Source organism: Penaeus japonicus, unplaced genomic scaffold (assembly GCF_977035675.1).
Source record: "Penaeus japonicus unplaced genomic scaffold, GWHDUDI00000001_assembly GWHDUDI00000023, whole genome shotgun sequence".
Lineage (NCBI taxonomy): Eukaryota > Metazoa > Arthropoda > Malacostraca > Decapoda > Penaeidae > Penaeus > Penaeus japonicus.
The window spans coordinates 7,124,072-7,130,001 of record NW_028234425.1 but is presented as its reverse complement, the minus strand read 5'-3'; positions in this window follow the sequence as shown (position 1 = coordinate 7,130,001).

The following is a 5,930-nucleotide window of genomic DNA, read 5'->3' as shown; positions in this document are numbered from 1 at the left end:
ATATGCTGTACTGTGTTTTGAATATTTAAGCAATGCATCTAACGTCTAATTTGCTTATCAACGAATTGCTCAATTAGGTGGAATATTAATCCCAAAGCATTATGGCATCTCAACAGCCTCAACTGACCTACATATAACAAGAATACATAACCATTTCACGTATCTGAAAAGGAAAAAATTACATGTTCGGTCAGTGTAAGGTATGGAACAAACTTTCACTCGAACTAAAAGGTCCTGTCATTTCTGTCAGTGTTTAATGTTGACTCACATTAAACAGCTCATCATCATTATGATACTTTGACCGTAGTAGTTTTTAGCGTGACGGCCTTGATACTCAAATTTGCTATCCATGTGGTATATCCAAGGAAATTTCTCATCCAAATTTTGATGGCTAACTGGATAGAATAAGCAATACTTACCCCAACTAGAGTGCTATCCTTTTCTTATTTCAGTAAATGTTTTTAGATTATTATGGATGGCTTTTTTCAAATTATTTTAGATACTTTCTTTCTAACTATGATATATGTTTCCAATACACTATATTTTGTAATAAAAAAGTGTGTGTGTGTTTTTTGTGTGTGTGTGTGTGTGTGTGTGTGTTGTGTGTGTGTGTTTGTGTGTGTGTGTGTGTGTAGGTGTGTGTGTGTGTGTGATGTGTTAGTGTGACGTGTGATGTGTGAAAGAGAAAGTGTGAGTGTAAGTGTGTGTGTGTGTGTATGTGTTTAGTCGTGGGTGTGTGTGTGTGTGATGTGTGTGTGTGGATGTGTGTGGGTGTGTGTGTGTGTGTGTGTGTGTGTGTGGGTGTGTGTGTGTGTGTTGTGAGAGGAGAAAGTGTGAGTGTATTGTGTGTCGTGTGTGGAGTATGAGTGTTGTGTGTGTGTGTGTTTTTGTGTGGTGGTGTGTGTGTGTGTGAATTAAAGTCCTTAACTGTTATTATATAGTTAATATTATTTATTTTACTATCATTATTAGTATCTTTATAATTATATTACCACTATTATTACATTATTGGTATGGTCGTTGTTTTTATTATATTTTGATGATATTTTTGTGACCATTGTCCTTCTTCCTCCCCCTATTCTTATTATTATTATTTTTCCATCTGTATTATACTATTGCACGTAATTCATGAAAAAGTTTAGTTTACATTAGTGTGATTACGTAATACATGGTAGATATCTAGCACGTTGCAGTGCTATTGCAACAATGATTTCTATTTCCTTATTGAATAAAAAATATCCGAGCCCATTTTTACTCAAAACATTTCCAAGCTGACTTTGCTTATTTGGCGACGGGGGGGGTGGGGGGAAAAAGCCTAGATAAATTCCTGATGGGGAGGGAGGGGAGGTACTAAGTTCCCCTGATTGTTTTCAGTTACAAACTGAAGCTAAAGAATTCCAAACTGTTTGTAATCAGTGGATTCCAAACCCCCAATTGATCTTTGATGTTGTAAGGACACTATAGACACATCTTAAGTTCTATTGTTGTTATTATCAAGTGTCTTTTTTTATTGTTAACGTGTATTGTAGTTTTCAATATCAAATGTTGTTCTCTCTATGTAAGAGTGGTATGGGTAAACTAATTGTGGTTTCTTTTATTATGTAAAGTATAATGTTTCAGATTCCAAAACTATTAATTATTCATGATTAGGAAATTACGGATGCTTGTTATGATATACATTATGTAGCTGTTGTTCCAGCTTGACTATTAATGATCATTACTAATCAAAAAAAATCAAGTTAGTTTTATCAAGGAGATTTTGTCCATTTCCTGTTGAAGTAATCGCTCTAATCACTTTTTCATTTATTTTTTTTATTTTTCCTGGTAATTTTCTATGCGATCTTTCAGTCAGATATAATCATAAACCGTTCCAGTGCTTGAAATTCGTAGTATCTTTTCCTTTAATATAAGGATAGATATTTCTTGATATAATATGCAAAAAAACAATTAATAATATGACTCAAATTCTTATTCCTTCATATAGCAACATAATGAAAAAGAGGAGGAAAAGCGAATAAAAAAAAAGCAAGGTAGAATGAGTACAAGGGAATAGGTAGGTAGAAAGGAAAAAAATAATGTTACTGAATCAGATGATTGAGATATGTAGTTTTCTGATTTGCAGTCACTGGTGAATGTTGTGAATTATTGTCGTGTCTATTTAATGGTTCTTTACCTCTTACAGCATTTTGTTCAGCTTCTAAACAATTCAATAAATTACGTAGTGATCGAGGGGACTATTAATTCTTTAATGTACTATCTCATAGAATTTGCAAGTTTAATGGGAAACTAAGGCTTCAAGATTATAATAGTACAAGGTTACTCCTTGTTTTTACCTTGTTTTTTTTTTTGTAAAATTATGTTATGAGTAATTGAAGAAAAAGGTTTTTTACGCCTTTTGCTCACTGAGTTTCTTTTTATATGATTAGATTAAAGTTGTGATCATCAATACCCGCACTTCGAACACACGATTCACAGGATCTATTTAAAATTAAAAGAGTAAATCTAGGATAAGAAAAGATTAACATTGTTTTTTTTCTTTTTTAATAAATAATAAAATGACCTCTGTCCCAACAACTATACCCTCTACATAGACTCACTCTTCCTTAGCAATGGTATGTACACAAAAAATGAGAAAAAAATTTATAGACTCTTTCATGTCATGGACAGATACAAACATTGTCTGCATACTGCAAATGCACTGGTATGTTACTTACAAATTCTATTCTGTGACATGATATAATGATAAATATTGATTTTTAGAATAGAAAGACAATCTGTTTGACAACTCAAAGTGATGTGACATTAATGATTATTGTAAAATATGCACTTCTGAACTGGCATGAATCTAAAAAATAAAAAAATAAAAAAAAATGGTTACAGTATAAAACCATCAGTAATAATTGGACAATACAATTAAGAGATGATACAACCATTACAATTGATAATCAACGGTGCATCACTTATGCATGCAATGTGTTCCTTTCCTTCAACCCTTTTTGAAATCAAGGGGTTGTGATCTTACACCTTTGATCTTAATGGTTAATGTTCCATGTTGGAGTGTTGTGTTTCAGTTGTATAAAGAGTACAATATTGGTGCTGAGCCTTCTTGCATTGGATTCTTTCAACTTTATGATATCCTCCAAAAACTGTACTTGGTAACATTGTATTTTCTTTATATTTTATGCACGTGACTAATTTACAACTAAAACTTTGAACAGCATTAAAACTAAGTAGATTACATCAGTTATATAAAAATTTATATGCCTTCAACACTATTTTGGTCATCTAATTGATTGTGTAACACCCAAAAACCATTTCTTAACGATCTGATATTCATATTTCTGTACTCATAACTGAAAACATATGACAGACACATAAGCGTCTTTCTATCTAGAAAGGGGTAATGCCTAGATATCCAGGAGGATGGTACAAAATAGGGTAGTCTGTCTGCTGCAATTGGGCCTTGTATAACTGCTGGACCCTCCTACGGTATCACCAATTAGGAAGAGTTGGTTAAATTTGTGCACCAGTGGAAGTTACATAAAAAAAAAAAGTATAAAGAAGAAAAAGGAAGTAAACAATATTCATGCTATTCCTTGTGCTACTACCATTTCTACATACATTTTAATTACAAGGAGCTAGTCTATGTAAATTTGCCAATTCAGTGCACTCACCACAACAGTACAATGTCAACTGAAGTGAAGTCAAAACACAAATTTGACAATCTTTGAGTATACAGATAAAAACTCACACACACTACACACGCAATTATTACAACACACACAAACACCACACTTATTCACACACACTCATTCACACACACTTCATTCACACTCCTCACTCACTCTCTTTCATAAAGTTTGCTCTCGATATGTCCCCACAATGTGAGGCTGAGTGAGAGATAGGATTGTAGGTAGATGTACAACAAGGAATGGAACTTAAAATTTCATGAAATTTGATGCTTTTCTTGAATTTTTTTGTTCTGATCGAGCTGATCGCAGCAGTAATTTGGGGAAAATTCATGCAATATTTCGGCAATAAAATGCTTATCAAATTAAATAACCTTGGTCGTATACAGAACAAGGTAATTTAGTTTCTGTTCTACATCAAAGTTTGATCAACCTTTGATCTTACAGTATTTCCAATTTAAAAAAAAAAAATTGCTGCATCACAAAAGTGTACAGTTTTGGAAAATTCCTTGGAACGTATTCATTCTCACTGTTATATCAAACCAACTTAAGTCCTGTGGTTCATTTACATAACCATGTCTGTCTGTTAGTATGCTTTTACATACTATATATATATCTCACATAATGATAACGTAATTCCTTACTCTTCACTCTTTTACATAACGGGCCTGTGGTGTGTGTGTGTGTGTGTGTGTGTGCGTGTGTTGGTGTGTGTGTGTGTGTGTATGTGTGTGTTGTGTGTGTGTGTGTGTGTGTGTGTGTGTGTGTGTGTGTGTGTGTGTGTGTGGGGGTGTGTGTGAGTGTGTGTGTGTGGTGTGTGTTGTGTGTGTTTGGGTTTAATACAAACATACATACTTACATATCACAAAATAAACACTCTTGAATCCTCGTGGCCTCGTGGAAAACTATGCTATAATATAATGTTGGTCTAATAACATTAACTTTCTTGAAAAATCTAAAAGTATGACTGCAGTATAAAATACTTTCTATTTTCACCCACCCCCCCCCTTACAATGTCTATACCAAAACATTTACCTGAAGACAGGCATTGACTGCAACAATAACAATATTTGATATACATGTAATACAGTAAGGGATTCTACCCCAACAATACGGCTCTAGGAGAATATAATGTTTTCACATTATATAGTTTGCCACAAAGGTGAAAAAAGAATTTTCCTCTATTTGCAGTACCATGCAAGTATCTTTAGGGAATGTAGGTGTTAATATGTTTGGAACAAGAACAATGCTTTTCACAGAAATGGCTGTATTCAAATATGTTGTGCTATTTAAAAAAGGTGATCTTAGAAATCATGTTGCTTACCAATATTCACAGTAACTATTTTGAAAAGGAACAAGGTACGTTGACTTTGGAACTCTTGAACATAGATATTTTGCATACTGTCACGGGGAAGATAGAGAAAGATGTTATAAAATGATGGTTAAAATTACACTTTTACCATTCGCAAGGCCTAAAAGTTTTAGTTGGTGGCAATTATGTAAATTGAGATAAAATAATTCACCTATACTTTGGTTAAAATTGTTGCATTGCGCTTAACGATTAGTTCCACAATATAGTTTCATTACTTTCTTAACAAATGACAGACATTGCATGTCATTTTAAACCTGAGTACACTTTGAGAGTAACAGTGATCGACTTAACACTCTATATCAAACAAAACTCCTATGGGTTTTGCTCAAGCAACCACTTTCACGTGGGAAGGACTGATGTAGTGTCTTGTGTTTACCAAGTCAAGGGACACAGCTTATGGATTGTGCTTACCTTAACTTTAAGAGATTTGGACATGAATATGATTTAGTGTCCACTTGAAGCCTAAATAAAGACATCAATAGATAAATTAACGTGTCATAACTGCTTCAAAGACGGGGGAATGCTATTTTTGCAAACATAAACATTTAATGGATGGCGAGCAATGTTTTTTTTAAAAGTGTTACTTTCCTTTTACCTTTTATAATACCCTGAAACCTCAAAAGATGGTCAAATTCTAATTGTGTATTCAATGAATAATTTGCTATTTCATTCTCAAGATTATTTGCTTAACAAAATTACTCAAACAAAATGTGAACTTCTAGTCCATCTGGAAATAAGAACCAGATGTACTTGTGCAGTCTAATGCATTTATTACTACACATGATCAAGACTAATACCTTCTGAGATGAGAACATTCATTCATTAGTCATCTCATGCATAGAACAACTTTCTTAATTATATGGGTAATG